Source organism: Thamnophis sirtalis, unplaced genomic scaffold (assembly GCF_051295495.1).
Source record: "Thamnophis sirtalis isolate CommonGarterSnake01/CBP01778 unplaced genomic scaffold, rThaSir2_p1.2 scaffold_8, whole genome shotgun sequence".
Lineage (NCBI taxonomy): Eukaryota > Metazoa > Chordata > Lepidosauria > Squamata > Natricidae > Thamnophis > Thamnophis sirtalis.
Window position 1 is genome coordinate 2,915,220 of NW_028261388.1, and position 19,376 is coordinate 2,934,595.

At 46.3% G+C, this 19,376-nt stretch overlaps 1 protein-coding gene across 1 annotated transcript in view; it reads left to right on the forward strand.

The window, feature by feature from the left end:
* Nucleotides 1–7,009: 7,009 nt before the first annotated feature.
* LOC148044261 (glycerophosphodiester phosphodiesterase 2-like) overlaps nt 7,010–19,376 on the forward strand; it is a gene marked incomplete in the record, with an annotated part of 159,072 nt that continues 146,705 nt past the window's right edge. Inside the window, 1 exon segment of the mRNA XM_087720973.1 lies at nt 7,010–7,230.

Sequence of the window (19,376 nt, forward strand, 5' to 3'; positions counted from 1 at the left end):
TCTATCTATCTATCTATCTATCTATCATCCATCCATCCATCCATCCATCCATCCATCCATCCATCCATCTATCTATCTATCTCTATCTATTTATCTATCTTCATCCATCCAGCCTCTATCACCCACAACTTCTGGTGGCAAGCTGTTCCACTGGTTTGTTTTCCTCACTCTCAGGAAATTTCTCCTTATTTCTAAGCCGCTTCTTCTCTCCTTGCTTCCTTTCCATCCTGTTGCTCCTTCTCCCGCCCTCAGGGGCCTTTGAGGAACCGATAGTCCTTGACATACAACCGGTGGACTTAGCGGTGTTGAAGTCCACCTTGTCTTAAAGGGACCGCATTTGGAGAACCCTGGTTTGCAAGGGGAATAAACCCCGGAAGGCTAGAAACCGTGGCTTAGACTCCAATAGCGTTTCTCCCCCAGCCCCCCCCCTAAAAAAACCAGACCATTTAGCCACGCTGCCCCTCCCGAGTCCCTGAACGGATCCACATTTTAAAAACTGTTTACTCTGCCTGGCTGCAGAGTGACCTTGGCTTCCCCACAGCCGAGCTGCAAATCCCCAGATCCTATTATCCGCCGGCTGTGCTTCGTAGGAGGGGAAGGCAGACTCTGCCCTTGTGTTTAAAGCCACCGCTGTGCCAGCAGGCTGGCGAGGCTTAAAAGCAGAGCCATGATGCCACCCAAACGCCCTGCTGGGTGCCCCGCGTGGGGTGCCCGCCTTTGCCCGCTTCAAATGCCAGGCTCCCTTGCTGGGGGACACACACACACAGACACACACTGTCGTGAAGTCTGCTCCCCCTCTTCATTTCTTTAGCCCAGTGTTTCTCAACCTTGGCAACTTGAAGATGTCTGGACCTCAACTCCCAGAATTCCCCAGCCAGCGTTCGCAGGAAACAGGAGAGCCTGTTTCCAGTGTGCGCGTGCGCCAGGGCTGGGCTTCGACCGGTTCGCACCGGTCCCTGCGATCCGGTTGGTCGCCGAACCCGGAAGTAAATAACTTCCGGGAACGGCGAAGCCCCCTCCGCGCCCGCGCGCGCCCGCACACCCGCGCCCGCTCCTTACCCGGTTTTTTTGAATTTCGCGCTTTCCACGCATGCGCAGAATGCCTGTGCGATCCTCCAGGAGCAGCTGGAGCATCGCGCAGACGCTAGTACGCATGCGCGTGCCGCGTGCGTGAGGACGCCGCCGGCCTCGTTCCAACCAATCCGGTTGGAACGGGGCGAGAAACCCACCCCTGGCGTGCGCAGAGTTGCCAGATGAAGGGAACAGCTAAGGAACAGGGGTGGACTTGGGAGTAAGGCCACAGCTGGACGGTGAATGGCCCCTCCCAGAGGATATAAAAGAGGAGCGCCAGGGGAGTGGAGTTTGCAGGAGACCATTAGTTCACTTCATTGGTTCGTGACTCTCCGAGACTCCTGGCCAAGTTCTTCAGATCTCGGCCTGGCAGCTCTCCAAGCCAGAGAAGGTCGGTGACTGTAAATCCTCCCTTGAAAGACTTTGCTGGATGCGAATGAGCAGAATTCACAGTCAATTAATAAAAGGTTTTTTTGTGGGAGCCGGGAGTTGCTTCAAGCTCTTGGGAAGCGTCAGTCAGAACAGTCTCCCTGGTGCCTGCCCCACATCTTAACCACAACTCCCCACCGTGTCTAATAGTGCCAATGACTGGGTGTTGGCCGCAGAGATTAAGCCAGATTTGGTGTTAATCTCAACAAGAGACACAACATACTATTTACGCAATCCTCTTTTGCCTCTGCCGAGGTTGGGTTGAGGCTCGGGGGGTTGTTGAGAAAGACGGCATCGATCTCTCTCGCAACAAGAAACTGATCGGGGCATGTCAGTTTCTCCCTGCAGAAGAGGATGCCAAAACAAGTCAAAGATGGCAGCCAGGATAGCAATAGCAGTTAGACTTATATACCGCTTCATAGGGCTTTCAGCACTCTCTAAGCGGTTTACAGAGTCAGCGTATCGGGTTTACAGAGTCAGCGTATCGCCCCCACAGTCTGGGTCCTCATTTCACCCACCTCGGAAGGATGGAAGGCTGAGTCAACCTTGAGCCGGTGAGATTTGAACCGCCGAACTGCAGATAACAGTCAGCTGAAGTGGCCTGCAGTACTGCACCCTAACCACTGCGCCACCTCGGCTCTTGGATGGTGAAATCAGAGCTGCGATGGCCCTCTGGAATGAGCTGCCCCCCCCCCCCCCCCGGAGCTTCGTATAATCCCCAACCTCCGGTGCTTCCGACGCGCCCCAAAAAGTTGGCTTTCCCAGCAAGCCAGCCTGGCCTGAAAAGAATAAAATAAATTATTGATCATTGTTAATTTTATTTTATTTTTTTAAATGTCATTGTTAATTCTAATTGGGTTTGTTTGGGATATTCTATTTAATTTTTAAAAAAAACTTTGGTATTATGTGTTTCTTTTAAGGTTGTACGCTGCCCTGAGTGCTTAGGAGAAGGACGGCATATAAATCTAACTAAACCAAACCATCCCAGGCCCCTGGGAACCACTGTCGTGACATCTGAACTTCGTATGTCATTGGTCCATTGATTACCTGGATCCAGGTTTATGGAATAATTTTTTTAAAAGAATTAAAACCTCTATGACGCTCTGAACAAGAGGTGGCGCAGTGGTCAGAGGACAGTACTGCAGGCTACTTCTGCTGACTGCCTGCAATTTGGGGTTCCATCACAAATCCGTGTTAGACTAAAGCGCGCTCGACGAAACCGCGTAGCTGACGTCACAGGGCGACAACAGTGCGGAGACAGAAGCACGCTGTAAACGCTAAACCTAAAATTAACCCCTAAACCTAACCCCCCTAACTCTAAACCTAACCCTTAACCTAACCCTAAACCTAACCCTAACCCTTAACCTAACCCTAAACCTAACCCTAACCCTTAACCTAACCCTAACCCTAACCCTAACCCTTAACCTAACCCTAAACCTAACCCTAATCCTTAACCTAACCCTAACCCTAAACCTAACCCTAACCCTTAACCTAACCCTAAACCTAACCCTAACCCTTAACCTAACCCTAAACCTAACCCTAATCCTTAACCTAACCCTAAACCTAACCCTTACCTTAAGTTGAATCGGCTTGCTTTCAAAGCGCTATTTAAAGCGCCCTTCTTTCCTCCGCGCTCGTCGCCCTGTTGATGACGTCAGCGACGCGGTTTAATCAGGCGCGCTTTAGTCGAGCGCGGTTTTGTCGTGCCACAGCAATTTGGCAGATCGAATCTTTATTGTCACTTGGAATGTATGCTAATCGGCATACATTAAAATGAAACTCTGTTGTCTACAGCTCTCAAAGGATCTCCACCTCTACAATACACTACATGCACACGACAAAATTAATAAATGCAAAATTGTACGTAGAGCCACATAGACTACATAACACAGAAAAACAACACAGCCAGTTCGACACGTACCTGGCGAGAAGAACGTAAGTAATCTCGCAAGTTTGCCAGACGGATGAACACAGAGAACAAAGCTGTTACAGAATCGGAGAGTCCTGGTAGAAATACTTCGAAACCCCCTCCCAGAGAGGAGCAACAAAAACAGACCGTGAAGTGGGTGTGCAGGGTCTCTAACAATGCTCCGGACTCTAAGCACACAGCACTTATAAGCAGTCACCTGAGTAATAAGCAATATCCTGACAAATGGAGAAGCGAGCTTCCTATTATCTTCTCCGCTGTCCTCACCACTCTCTGTATGGACTTTCTATCTGGTTGGGAGCCAGAATATTGGCAGCCAAAAAGAGAAGCTGATGAATAACGGATAATCAGCAAAAAAAAAAGAGAGAGAGAGAAAGAACAGGAAATGGTTTATCAGCAGGTGCTCTTAGTCAAATTCAGGGCTTTTTTTTTTTTTTTTTTTTTTTTGACTTGCGATAGATCTTTGTGGAAAAGGAACAAACACGCATGAATCATAACGCTGCCTGGAATTGCTGGTGACATCAATTGTAGGGTTGATCTCAGATTTTCTCTGGAGGTGTGATTAAGTCAGTGTTTCTCAACCTTGGCAACTTGAAGATGTCTGGACTTCAACTCCCAGAATTCCCCAGCCAGCATTCGCTGGCTGGGGAATTCTGGGAGTTGAAGTCCGGACATCTTCAAGTTGCCAAGGTTGAGAAACACTGGATTTAGTGTTAATTTTCGATGCTTCTGGTTTTGGCACTTGTTGGTTTCCCTTTGCGGTCTCCCAGGCCAGTGTGGGAAAATGTGTGCTGTTGTTTGTGTGTGTGTGTGATTTATGAGCCTGCTTTTCCTCAAAAGTGCAGCACTCGGGATCCCATTTTTTTTCACTTTCCCCACAACAACCCTGTAGAGTAGGCTGAAGGGGTGTGATTTAATCAATAGAAGTGTGAGCTTTCGCAGCCAAGGATGAGCGTGAAATCGGGGGTCTCCTCTTGCACACGCACCGTTACAGGTCTGTGATGTCTAATATTCCTATCAGAATGTTTATTATTATTCATACTCGACGTACGACAATTCGTTTAGTGACCATTCGAAGTTACAACAGAACTGAAAAAAAAGAGACGAACATTTTTCACACTTACAACCGCTGGAGCCTTCCCCGTAGTCACCTGATCAAAAGTTGAGACGCTTGGCAACTGACTCATATTTATGACGGGTCTCGGGGGTCATGTGATCCCCGTTTGCGACCCTCGGGCAAGCAAAGTCGACGGGGAAGCCCGACTCACTTAACAACCGTGTCACCAACTTCACAACTGTAATGATTCACTTAATGAACTGCGGCGAGAAAAGCCATCCAATGGAGCAAAACTCACTTAAGGACCGTCTTGCTGAGACATTTGGGGCTCAGTTGGTCGTAAGACGAGGACTATCTGTAATGTGGCTGGAATAAATATAGGAACAAGTTTGATCTTGGTTTATTGCATGCAGGACAAATGAGTTTGGATGGAAACATCTGGATTTTCCAGGCACAATTATTATTATTTGCTTTTTAGAAAACTCACACAATTAAAAGCAGGGGGGGGGGGAACCTGAAATGTAATAAATTGAATAAACGAAGCAGAAGAGCTGCGTTTTGATATGTTTGGCAAAAGTGGGCTGTGTGTGTGTGTGTGTATGTGTGTGCAAATCTTTCTTCTTCCACATAAAGCGTGATTTATATCCACTTTTATTTATGATCATTACATTTCTCCCACTGTTCCATATGCAAATCTTGGGCCTTCCGCATTTTTCCTGGCTCAGCACACAGACCCGGCCTTAAATCAAATGGATGGCTGGGGGAGGGAGCACTTACTATAAGTTGTAAAGGAGATTACGGAATGCAGCCCTGGCTTGCGTTAATCTCTGGCCCCGGAGATAGTAGGGCCAGGCCTTTACACATCCAGAGTAGATGTGGCTTGAGTAACTGTTGTGTACAAAGCCACATGCAAATACACTCACTTCTCCTATTTTTATTTTTCTCTCCTCTCGCTTTTTTATCTGTTAATTTATTAAACAGCTATTTCTATCTTGTCTGGGTGTCTGTCTCTATCTATTTATCTATCTCTCCTTTCATCCATCTATCTCTCCTATCTTTCCTTTCATCTCTCTCTCTCTCTGTATCTCTCAATCTCTCATCTCTCCATCCATCCATCCAATCTCTGGTCTTATCTCTCCTTCCATCCATCTATTCATCTATCCACACATCTCCTTATCTCTCTCTCTCTCGCTTATATATGAACCATCAATTTAACATTCCCCCCCTTTCTTAACTATTTCTGCTATTCCTCCCCCCCTCTGGTCTCCTATCTTTTTATCATCTATCCATCTCTCTCTCCTTCCATCCATCCTTCTCACCTTCTCTCTCTCTCTCTCCTATGTATCACCCATCAATTTATCATCCCTATCTATCTTTTTCTATTTTCTTTCTCTCTCTCTTATTTCTCCTATCCCCCACTGCTCACCTATCTTTTCATCATCTATCCCTCTCGCTCATCTTATCTCTCCTTCCATCCACCCATCTCATATTATCTCTCTTTTTCTCTCTCTCTCCTCTACATGAACCATCAATTTATCACCCCTTTCTATATCTCTCTTTCTATTTTTTTCTCTCTCTCTCTTTTACTTATTTCTCCTATCTCCCCTCTCTGGTTTCCTATCTTTTTATCATCTATCCCTTTCTCTCTCTCTCTCTCCTTCCCCCCTCTCTTTCTCTCTCTCTCTCTCATCTCTCCCTCTATCCACCCATCTTGTCTTATCCCCCCCCTATATATCACCCATCATCATCCCTTTCTATCTCTCCCTTTCTACTTTCTCTCTTACCTATTTCTCCTATCCCCCTCTCTGCTCTCCTCTCTCTCCTTCCATCCATCCATCCATCTATCCACCCATCTCATCTCTTTCTCATTTCTCTCTCTCCTATATATGAACCAGCAATTTATTATCCCTTTCTATATCTCTATTTCTACTCTCTCTCTCTCTTAACTATTTCTCCTATCCCTGTCTCCTATCTTTTTATCATCTATCCATTTCTCTCTCTTTCTCTCTCATTTCTCCCTCTATCCACCCATCCCATCTTCTCTCTCTCTCTCTCTCCTATAAATCGCCCATCAATTCATCATCCCTTTCTACCTCTTCCTTTCTACTTTCTCTCCCTTACCTATTTCTCTTATCCCCCCTTTCTGCTCTCCTCTCTTTTTTTAATCATCTGTTCCTTCTCTCTCTTTTCACAGGTCCATCATCCCGCCTTCCAAGAGACCTCGGGGGGCTCCCCGGGTGGGCTAGCGCGGGCAAGGCGAGAAAGACCCCGGCTCCCCAAGACCCGGGCAGGACCCCTTCCCCAGCGGGGCCGGGGGAGAAAGAGGGTGGGGGTCTCCCCTCTTCTGCGCGACCCTCCCGGAGCGCTGGGAAGCGGGCGGGGGTCCCTCGGAGCGACGACCCTCGGGGCTGCGGAGCCGGAGCCTCACTCGGCAACGCGGGGAGGCTTCGCCCGCCCGGCTGCGTCGCTTGGGCGGGTCCCTCCTGCGGGTAGCTCCGCCTCGCCTTCCCTTCCCTTCTGCCCTCCTTCCCTGCGCGGAGCAGAAGCGGCCAGGCGCGCTGCCCACCGGCCGCCCAGCCTGCCAGCCTCCCCGGGAGACCCAGCGGCGGTGCCCGCCTCGGGAAGGCTCCCTTGGCACGCCGCTCCTTCGCCCGCGGGGCTCTTCCCAACGCTGCCCGCCGCCTTCCTCGCTTTGCCCGGCCCGCCCAGGTTACACAAGCGGCCGGAGTCCGGCTTCGCGCACCAGGTAAGCCTCTGGTTTCCCCCCCCTCCACCTCCACCCCACCCGGGGGAAGGTCACGGGAGTTTCCAGCCACGCGGGGAGGGGGAGGAGGAGGAGAAGCGGCGGGCCTGGCAGGGGAAGGGTCGCCTGAAGCTAAGCCCGGGGGTCTTTCAACCCAGCGCCCCTTTGGCTGGCCAACTGACCGCTTCCAGCCAGCCTCGGGTAGCTCCTGTGCCTTGTAGCGGAGGGAGGGCCGGGAGGTTTCGTTTTGGGGTGGAGGGCCTCCAGGAACTTGGAGACCCCTTTTGTAAGAATTGCACCCCGGTTTTGGGGGTCTTTTCCTGGACTTTGAGCGGCGTTTCGAAGTTGGCGCCCGCGGGCGCCCGGTTGCAAAAGGCGCCCCGCGGGGACTGGAGGGGAGGGGGGCGAGCTTTTGGGGGTCTGTTAAAAAATAGGTCCGAGCTCAGAGAGAGAGTAGAGGGTGGGGGGACCCCCCCCCCCGCTGCAAAAGGGGACTTGGACTCCCATGCCTCCCGGGTGGGAAGGATGGGGGTTGTAGTCCTTGTCTCTTGCAAAGGAGATCTGCTTGCCAAGGAGATTGGAGAGGAAGGCGGGTTGTTTTTTAGGGCCGAGTTGAGGGTTTTGTTGTTGTTCGTTTGTTTTGCTCTTGACACAAAGTGTCCGAACTCTTCCAACTTGACAATCATCCCTGGGGCTGGAATTGGAAACCGTGGTTTGCTTCTCTTTAGCCTGTGTTGTGTGAAAACCTGGCTTAGTTGACATAGACCTGGTTCCAGGCAGAAAGTAACAAGGCTTGCAAATGTTATTATTTTCTGTTTAAATGCCCCCCCCCCTTCTCTCTCTCTCTCTCTCTCTCTTTTCTAGCTCTTTAATTGCAGCCTTGAGGGCCAAAATTAAATACCGCTTGTTCCTACAAAGTTTTGCAGGGAGTCAGGAAAACTGCTTCCTTGGCTCTTCTCTCCCCCCCCCCTTTTTGGTTGGAGGAGAATTAAAAAGGTGGAATAATTGCACAGTCGGAGCAGGGAACCTGGCTTTTCATTCCAGAGTTATGGAAAATCCCAGAGAAATCACCCCTTAAGGTCAGGATGGTATGTTGACCGTAATGAAGTTGCACAATTTCACAATTAAAAAAACAAAAAACCTTGGCAACTAGGAAGAGGGGGTGGATTTCAACTCCCAGAATTCCCCAGCCAGCAAGGGGAATTCTGGGAGTTGAAATCCACCCCCTCTTCCAAGCCGCCAAGGTTTAAAAAAACACCGAGCAGTAATTCCATATTAAAACTCTTTGAAGTGACAGCTGATATCGGAGAAAAACAAATAGATAAGCCCTAGGCACAATCAATCTTGGGTGAGAAAGTTTTAAAAAAGAATGTAAACAAAATGTAAAAGAAATTGTATTTTGGGGGGGGCAAGTTTTCTTTGTGTTGTGTTGCCAAGAAAACTGTTGCACAATTGGTATCACCTTGGTGTGTAAATGGGTGGTTAGGACAGTGTTTTTCAACCTTTTTTGTGCAAAGGCACACTTTTTTCATGAAAAAAATCACGAGGCACACCACCATTAGAAAATGTTAAAAAAATTTAACTCTGTGCCTATATTGACTATATATAAAGTAATTCTCCCACGGCACACCTTACACTATGTCACGGCACACTAGTGTGCCACGGCACAGTGGTTGAAAAACACTGGGTTAGGATACTGGCCTCGTTGTGTGTGTAAAAGCTGTGTTTGGGCCCTGGATCTGTGGCTTATTAATAAACCATGGTTAGATAGCTGAGTCTCGACGGTGTCTATTCAGCTGCGCCTAATGTGACTAATTTGGATGGCTTCGTTCAATTTGGGGGTGAATTTCAGCTGCTCCAAAACCCCAAATCTGTATTCCCCCCACCCCACCCCCCAATCTTTGGTTTAAACAAAGTCAGAGAGGGAAGTCATAGGGAGTTTGTTGAAATTGTGGTTTGTGGGGTGAAGAATAGTTAGCTCAATAGTTAATGTTTCATGATGATTTTAATATAATGTGCAAACTCATTTTGGACCTGTTGACCTCCAAATTATTTATTTTTTGTGTGCGTGAGAGTTTTGAAACGTCTTCTAGGAATTCCTCTGGGTTGAAATGACCCGAGTTTTGGTGTTAAATGAGATAATATATTGTGCAACCTCCAGTTGCAAAAAAATGTCACTAAGCTCTTAATTTGCAGATCAAATGAGTACCCAAAATTAAACAGTTCGCTCCCTCCCCTCCCTCATTTTTTCCTCCATGGTTTGAATTGAAATTCCTCTTTCATTCAAAGTGGCTTCAGTAATATATTTTTCCTTGCAATCCTATGCAGGTAGGATTGACTTACGACCACAAGTTCAACCCAACACGTCTGTTCTCTTGTTTCAAATTTTTTAAACATTTAGTTTAAGGTTGGTTTATTGAAAAAAAAATCCAAAGTTTAGTTTATTGAAAACTAATTTTTTTTTTTTGATGAACCAACCTTCCTCTTCTTAAGCGAGACATTCGTTAAGTGAGTTTTGCCACTTTTTACGACCTTCCTTGCCAACGTTGTTAAATGAATCACTGCAGTTGTTAAGTTAGTCACAGGGTTGTTAAGTGAATCTGGCTTCCTCATTGACTTGGCGGTCGCAAAAGGGGATTACCCTGCAACCGTCATAAATAGGAGTCCGTTACTTAGCATCCAGATTTCGATCACGTGACTAAGGGAATACCGTGAGTGTGAAAAACAGTCATAAGTCCCATTTTGCAGTGCCGTTGTAGCTTTGAATAGTCACTAAATGAACTGTTGTAAGTTGAGGATAACCTGTGCAGGTGCCCGGGGGGGGGGTATTTCTCATGGGGTCAACCAGCCTCATGGTTGTGTGGGCCACTGTGCCCCCCCTCCACATGGCTACACACCGAAGTTTCCATCTGGCTTCTGATAAGTTCATGGGATTTAACAACTGTACGATTTGTTTAACGACGGCAACGCCAAAGGTTGTAAAACCGGTGTGGTCATTCGGTGATTTACTTAATCACCGTGATGGAAGTTTTGGTCCTTTGGTATCTGATAACTGGTCTTAAAGGTAAAGGTCAAGGTTCCCCTGGCACATGCGTGCTAATCGTTCCCGACTCTAGGGGGCGGTGCTCATCTCCGTTCCAAAGCCGAAGAGCCAGCGCTGTCCGAAGACGTCTCCGTGGTCATGTGGCCGGCATGACTCAACGCCAAAGACGCACGGAACGCTGTTCCCTTCCCACCAAAGGTGGTTCCTATTTTCCCACTTGAATTTTTGACCTGCTTTCGAACTGCTAAGTTGGCAGAAGCTGGGACAAGTCACGGGAGCTCACTCCGTTAGGCGGCGCTAGGGATTCGAACCGCCAAATTGCTGACTTTTCTGATCGAAATGGAAACCCTTGTTAGAAAAGGGGGGAAAAAACCTAGGAAAAACAGAGATATATTATCCCATCTATTCAGGTTTCTTGACTATCTGAAAATGGGATATTAAAACACAAATCTTGCGCCTTGTACGTTGCAGCCTAAATAAAATTCTAAATAAAGTTCACACTGATGCCAGCAGCCCCTCCCTTAGATAATTCGGCTGAATTTGAGATGGGTACTCTTACGAATAATTTGCAAATAAGCGCTCCCTTATCAATTGATTGAAGGTGGAGCGCCTAAGTCAGACAAAATGTGAATTTGTGGTTTTAATATTCCAGCTTTCCATCCCCCCCCAATAGATCATCCATTGCTGTTTTTAGCTGAATTGAGATCCGCTTCTGCTTTGATCTCACTGCGATGCCACAGTGCATGTTTGTTTAAACCAAAATCAATGTTTCCTTGATTATTCCCTATAAATCTCTGTATAATTTATACTACCTAGTGTACCCAAGATGGTTTCTGTTGTTGAGCTGGCCATTTATTATGCCTCTTGTCACTTAGGGCTGGTATCTTTGGCTTTTAGGGTTTATATTAATAATGGATTTTTTACATTTAATACTTGTAGTTTTTATGTTGGGGTTTTTTTCCCCTCCTTGTTCTGCACCACTCAAATTGCCTTCAGTGAGATGGGTGGCTAAGTCTGGATTATAATAATAATTACAATGATGATGATGATGATGATTTTAAGAAAACTCGTCTCAACCATCAGTGCCAGTTAATAATATTTGTGACACATTTTTAAATGTTCAGATGATTGAGTTTCATGTTTAATGAATAAAATAAATAACAACAACAATAATAATAATGACCTGGCCATCGAAACTACATGGCTATGGATGAAGCATGTGGCAGTGATGCCCATTGTCACCAGGGCATTGGTGGCGCCGAGGTGGCGCAGTGGTTAGGGTGCAGCACTGCAGGCCACTTCAGCTGACTGTTATCTGCAGTTCGGCTGTTCAAATCTCACTGGCTCAAGGTTGACTCAGCCTTCCATCCTTCCGAGGTGGGTGAAATGAGGACCCGGACTGTGGGGGCGATATGCTGACTCTGTAAACCGCTTAGAGAGGGCTGAAAGCCCTATGAAGCGGTATATAAGTCTAACAGCTATTGCTATTGCTATTGGTGCCATGTCCAAGAATTTTATAAGATACATCAACAAATTGCAGCTTCCTGCAATAAAACCAGCAGAACTGCAAAAAACTGCGCTACTCGGAACATCGTATATTTTAAGAAGGTATTTTGGTTGATACCTAGGATGCTGGCAGCAAACCGTATCAACCATTAGCACCAGTCAATGGAATTTGTGACGCATCTTTAAATGTTCATTTGACTGAGTTTCATGTTTAATGAATAAAAGTTCTTTTTTTTAAATTTTTTATTTTTTATTAACAAACTTGTAAAATACACACACAAAAAACCTAGACGTACACCACATTTACACACTACAATACGAACAGGAGCTTCCTGTTCTTTCTAATAGCAATCATCAATCGATACCGCTCACCTTATATTATTTCCCCTTCTGTTGTATTTCATTTGGACTTCCCCATTCTTAACCCTCTTATTTTACTCATAGCTATTATTTTTTGAGTTTTGTTATATTCCTTCGTTGATTCTTCTTTCTTTCCTCCATCCACCGATACCATTTATCCCATATCTGGTAGAATTCTGATTCTTCTTTTCCCTGGATTTCTTTAGTTAGTTTGTCCATTTCGGTACAGTCCATAACCTTTCTTATTATTTCATCTTCGCTTGGGATTAATTTGTTTTTCCATTTCTGGGCAAAGGCAATCCTTGCCGCCGTAATTATATGTAGTATTAAATACTAGTTTTCTTTTTTGTGTTTCGCAGACATTATTCCTAATAAAAAAAACTTCAGGTTTCCATTCTATTTTAACCCCTGTTATTGGAATAAAAAATCATAGAAAAATCACAATATACAAAAACCTGCAAATAGACTTAGAGAAACTGTGGCAAAAGAAAGCAAAAAGATAGTGTCGATAAAGATAGCCACCCCAAAGAATCGGGGGCACCAATACAGACAGTTCCTCCACTTACGACAGTTCATTGAGTGACTGAAGTTACGACGGCGTTGAAAAAAGGGAGTTACGGCCGTTTTTTCACACTTACGACCATTGCAGCATCTCCATGTGATGAAAATTTAGCCGCTCGGCAGCTGGCTCCTATTTAGGACGCATTTAGGAAGGTTGTAAGTTGAGGAGTTTGCCCCTGTGCAAAAACCGTAGTTTGCTGTAGAGGCACCTGTCAGAAGTCACAAACTTGTATCTTGCAAATCATAATCGCGGGCTTTGTGACCCAGCCCGCTGCCGTGGGCAAACTGGTTTAGCGCAAGGGTTTCGAGCCTTGGCAACTTTAAGCCTGCTGGACTTCAACTCCCAGAATTCCCCAGCCCAGCGGGCTGGGGAATTCTGGGAGTTGAAGTCCGCCAGGCTTAAAGTTGCCAAGGTTGGAGACCCCTGATTTAGCAAACCGTGAAAGCTCACTCATATGCCACGTTCTCTGTAAACAAGTCCCAGCAAAACAGAGGCCAAAAAAAAAAGTGATTTTTTCCCCCCTCTCCCTGTTCTTGGAAATTGGCTTTTGGGATAAGCCTTGTTCATATTTTTGGGGGGGCTCGGGACCCTTTCGAATGACCTTGTTTTGCTGTTGAGGGTGTTCATTTTACAGCGAGGCTCCAGGGTTCAATTTATAATTAGCTTCCTCGGCAACCTCGACGGGGTCGAATCCAGCATTGTCTCTCAACATTAATGAAAGCCAGAGATGGTGGAGAACAAACCATGATCATGCATTAATCAAAATTACTCTCTGGGTGGAACAGGCTAGGATGAGGCAAGACATTCGGTGTGAAGTTTGCTAGTTCTGAATTTTATTTGGAAAAGGTGGGACTACAACTCACTGTCTCCTGGTGATGGGCTCAAAGTCACCCAGCTGCTTTCATGGCTAAAGTGGGACTAGAACTCACCGTCTCCTGGTGATTGGCCCAAAGTCATCCAGCCAGATTTCATGCCTATGACGGAACTAGAACTCTCCGTCTCCTGGTGATGGGCCCAAAGTCAACCAGCTGCCTTTCATACCTAAGGCGGGACTAGAACTCGCCGTCTCCTGGTGATTGGCCCAAAGTCACCTAGTTGGCTTTCATTCCTATGGCGGGACTAGAACTCACCGTCTCCTGGTGATGGGCCCAAAGTCACCCAGCTGCCTTTCATACCTAAGGCGGGACTAGAACTCACCGTCTCCTGGTGATTGGCCCAAAGTCACCCAGCTGGCTTTCATGCCTAAGGCGGGACTAGAACTCACCGTCTCCTGGTGATGGGCCCAAAGTCACCCAGCTGCTTTCATGGCTAAAGTGGGACTAGAACTCACCGTCTCCTGGTGATTCGCCTAAAGTCACCCAACCAGTTTTCATGGCTGAGGTGGGACTAGAACTCACAGTCTCCTGGTGATTGGCCCATAGTCACCCAACCGGCTTTCCAGCCTAAGGCGGGACTAGAAATCATCATCTTCTAGTGATTGGCCCAGTCACCCAGGTGACTTGCATGCTTAAGGCAGGACTAGAACTCACCGTCTCCTGGTGATTGACTCAGTGTCACCTAGCTGGCTTTCACGGTACTAGGACTCGCTGTCTCCTGATTTCTAACCTGGTGTCCTAACCACTAGACCAAACTGCCTCTCCAAATGAAATCTTACTTCATTCAAATATCTGGGCACCTGGATCTCGGAGGCAGCATTTTTCTTTTCTGCTTTTCTAGCATATTCCCTGCCATATGGAAACATTCAAAGCTTTTCCTGTTTTCCGAGATATCTAAGAGCTGGTCTGGCTGCGACTGATAAAGCCCTCCGCTCTTCCTGTACTCTGCTGTCCTTCAGCTATTTAAATAATAACAATAATTAAAATAAAAGCCCTTGCTCAGGGTCTAATGATGCAACGTTCTGCATTGTTCCATTGGAAGGGGAAAACTGGGTCAAAAACCATCGGGGAAACTCACCCCGCGCACCCATTTCTTTATATTTTCTGAAAGAAGTGGGATTTATCCTAGAATTTCTCAAAGCAGCCTTTCTTAAGCGTTGAACGCCATCCTTAAAAAGCATTCAGAATATTCCGTGGTGGCTCAGTGGATAGGACGCTGAGCTTGTCGATCGGAAAGCTTGGCGGTCCGAATCCCTAGTGCCGCTTAACGGAGTGAGCTCCCGTTACTTGTCCCAGCTGTTGTATTCTATTGTATTCTATTTTATATTCTATTCAGATTTCTTATATTATTCTATTCTTTTAAGAATTCTTATTCTATTCTATTCAGATTTCTTATTCTGTTCCATTCCATTCTATTCTATTCTATATTCTGTTCTATATTCTATTCTATTATGAGCCGAGGTGGCGCAGTGGTTAAATGCAGCACTGCAGGCTACTTCAGCTGACTGCAGTTCTGCAGTTCGGCGGTTCAAATCTCACCGGCTCAGGGTTGACTCAGCCTTCCATCCTTCCGAGGTGGGTAAAATGAGGACCCGGATTGTTGTTGGGGGGCAATATGCTGACTCTCTAAACCGCTTAGAGAGGGCTGGAAGCCCTATGAAGCGGTATATAAGTCTAACTGCTATTGCTATTGCTATTGCTATTGCTATTCTATATTCTATTCTATTCTATTCTATTCTATATTCTATTCTATTCTATATTCTATTCTATATTCTGTTCTCTTTCTCTTCTCTTCTATAGTCTCTTCTATTCTATATTCTATTCTATGTTCTGTTCTGTTCTCTTTCTCTTCTCTTCTATATTCTATTCCATTCTATATTCTATTCTATATTCTGTTCTCTTCTTCTTCTCTTCTCTTCTCTTCTATATTCTCTTCTATTCTATATTCTATTCTATTCTATATTCTATTCTATATTCTGTTCTCTTCTCATTCTATTCTATTCTATTCTATTCTATTCTGTGTTCCATTCCATTCCATATTTCCTATTCATTCTCCCCAGAGTTTAAGAACAATCTGGTCTCTAAAGGGAAAAAAAGGAGGGGGGAGGGAGATAAAACCTAAATTAGCTGCTTCCAGGAAGCCCCCTGAGCAAGATTAATGAAGCCTTATCAGGTTAATTAAGAGGAATATGCTGGAAAAGCGCAGCTGACAGCCTCCTGAATATCTTAATCCATCCCTTGCAGGTTGCAATGACAGCTGGCTGCTGAAATGCCGGTTGTTTGGAATCTTCAAGCTAGTCTTAAATAGAACAGAATAAACTAACAAGAGTTGGAAGGGACCTTGGAGGTCTTCTAGTCCAACCCCCTGCTTAGGCAGGAAACCCTACACCTCTCCAGACAAAGGGTTATCCAATCTGTTCGATGGTCATCTGTAGCATTCAGGGCGTCCTTGACTTACGACCATTCATTTAACGACAGTTCAAAGTACAGCAGTGCTGGGGGAAAAAGCGATTTACGACTCATCCTCGCACTTATGACCATCATAGTGTCCCCGTGGCTGCATGATCACGGTTTGGGTGCTTGGTAACCAGGTAGTCCTCGACATACGGCCACGATTGAGCCCACAATTTCTCATTGCTAAGATGGCGTTTAAGTGAAACTTTGTCCCATTTTACAACCTTTCGGGTGACAGTTGCTAAGGGAATCACTCCGTTGTTAAGGAAGGAACACGGTTGTTAAGCGAATCCGGCTTCCCTGTTGACTTTGCTCGTGACCCCGGGACCCTGCAACCGTCGTAAGTACATGCCAGTTGCCAAGCCTCCAAATTTTGATCGCGGGGACCACCATGGGGCCGTAAGTGTGAAACGTGGTCGTAAGTCGCTTTTTCAAGCGCCGTGGTAACTTTGGACAGTCACTCAGCGAACGGTTGTAAGTCGAGGACTTCCTGAAGTTAGGAGACTTTTATTCCCCCAGATCCACGAACCACGCTGCCTCCAGATCTCTCAGGGCGTAGAGTCCCACGCTGTGCGATGCTCCCCAATTTTGTCGGAAAACCCACCTTTCTCCGTCATCCTGGTTGCAAAAGGGAATTTCAGCCCTATGGACAAAACTGGCCTCTTTCACCAAGGAAAAAAAATTAGCCCTTCAGATTTGAAGTGCTACTATTTTTAGAGGAAGGCAGTATTTTTTTATTTGATTTAAGGCTGCTTCTCCACATCCTGTCTTCCTGGGTGGGGTTTTTATTGAGGGGGGGCAGGAAATATCAGTGGCGCCAATTAGAGGACAATTAAAATCACTAGGGCTGAGAAAGGGGTCCCGTGAAGAGTATTACCGGCAGTTTTTCAATCAGAATAGAGCTGGAGGTCATCTAGTCCAACCCCCTGCTCAAGCAGGAGCCCCTAAACCAGTGTTTCTCAATCTTGGCCACTTGAAGATGTCCGGACTTCAACTCCCAGAATTCCCCAGCCAGCGAATGCTGGCTGGGGAATTCTGGGAGTTGAAGTCCGGACATCTTCAAGTGGCCAAGATTGAGAAACACTGCCCTAAACCATTCCAGACCAGCCTTTTCTTAAAATCCTCCAGTGATGGAGCATTCACAACTTCTGGTGGCGAACAGTTCCACTGGTTCATTCTCCTCATTGCTAGGAAGTTTCTCCTTAATTCCAAGTTGCTTCTCTTCTTGATGAGTTTCCGTAGGTTGCTCCTTCTGCCTCCAGGTGCATTTGGAAAATAAGTCGACCCCCTTTTCTTTAGGGTATCTCCTCAAATACTGGAAGTCTGCTATCCTTTTAGCCATACACAATTTTCTCTAAAAAAAAAGGAGAACTGGATGCCGTAGAAAAGAATGTGGATGAAAAAAGATACTGCTTTAAAAATCCTCTTTTTTTCCCTTTAATGTTGCAGTGAAATTTGTCTTTAATGCTTTAAAGCATCTTTCTATATCTTGGCAATGTGAAGTTGGGTGAATTTTTGCTCCATGCATGGCTGGTCAAGGAATTCTGGGAGTTGAAGTCCACCGATGCTGGCTGAGGAATTCTGGGAGTTGAAGTCCACCGATGCTGACAGGAATTCTGGGAGTTGAAGTCCACCGATGCTGACAGGAATTCTGGGAGTTGAAGTCCACCCATGCTGACAGGAATTCTGGGAGTTGAAGTCCACCCATGCTGACAGGAATCCTGGGAATTGAAGTCCACCCATGCTGACAGGAATTCTGGGAGTTGAAGTCCACCCATGCTGACAGGAATTCTGGGAGTTGAAGTCCACCCATGCTGACAGGAATTCTGGGAGTTGAAGTCCACCCATGCTGACAGGAATCCTGGGAGTTGAAGTCCACCCATGCTGACAGGAATTCTGGGAGTTGAAGTCCCCCGATGCTGATAGGAATCCTGGGAGTTGAAGTCCACCCATGCTGACAGGAATTCTGGGAGTTGAAGTCCACCCATGCTGACAGGAATTCTGGGAGTTGAAGTCCACCCATGCTGACAGGAATTCTGGGAGTTGAAGTCCACCCATGCTGACAGGAATTCTGAGAGTTGAAGTCCACCCATGCTGACAGGAATTCTGGGAGTTGAAGTCCACCCATGCTGACAGGAATTCTGGGAGTTGAAGTCCACCCATGCTGACAGGAATTCTGGGAGTTGAAGTCCACCCATGCTGGGTGGGGGATTCTGGGAGTTGATCCATCCATGCTGCCAGGAAAATTAACAGTTGTTAAATCTTGCGTGTTTTGTGGTGGCACAATCTTGTCGGTCTGAATTCTAAAGTCCCAGAACCATTTGAGCTTCAGTTTAATATTAATAATATTGTTGGGTAGAACATTGTGCAACCAGGACCAGGCAAAAGACAGCCAAACATTACGAATCTCAAGTACCATTATATTCACTAGTCTTGTCCAGTGCCCGCTTTTAATTGCGCAATTGTTGAAAAACACACACCTTGAGCGTAAGTACTGCTCTGTGACTAATTTTCCAAACAGAAACTCAAACAATCTATTATTGTGTAAGGTAGGGGACACAATTAATAACCCAGGCAAGAATTTGATATCCCCCCGCCCTGGCCTGATTTTAATAATAAACCCATTCACCACCAGGGGTCCCCAAACTTGGCCCCTTTAAGACTTGTGGACTTCAACTCCCAGAATTCTCCAGCCAGCATGGCTGGCTGGAGAATTCTGGGAGTTGAAGTCCACAAGTCTTAAAATGGCCAAGTTTGAAGACCTCTGACCAAGACTTTTGGCCTTTAAATTTCACCAAAGTTGAATTACAGGTCGTTCTCAACTTACATCAGCTCATTTAGTGACCAAAGTTACTGAATAAAGTGACTTAGGACTGTTTTTCACACTTTGGCAAACCTGGCAACATCCTCACGTCAACAAAATTCGGACGCTGGGCAACCGACTCGTATTTATGACGGTCGCAGTGTCCCGGGGTCACGCGATTCCCCCTTTTGCGACCTTTTGACAGTAAATGGGATAGCCAGATTTGCTTAACAACCGTGTTACTAATTTAACGAGCAGGGTGAGTCGCTTAACAACGGCGGCGAGGAAGGACGTAAAATGGGACCAAATTCCCTGAAGGAATCTCTCGCCCAGCAATTGTTTTTTTGAAGTTGTCTGGATTTCTGATCCAAAAATCCGGGCTTTTCGTGGACAAAGGAGGACTGTGTGGGACAGACTTTCCCGGTCCGTGCTCTGCCATGTGGCTGAGATCCGGATTAGATCACGTGCCTGGAAGCTGGGATCTCCTCCCGGTGAGCCTTGCGAGGTCTCTGACCTTGGCTTGCTAACAAATCCCTTTGCAATTTG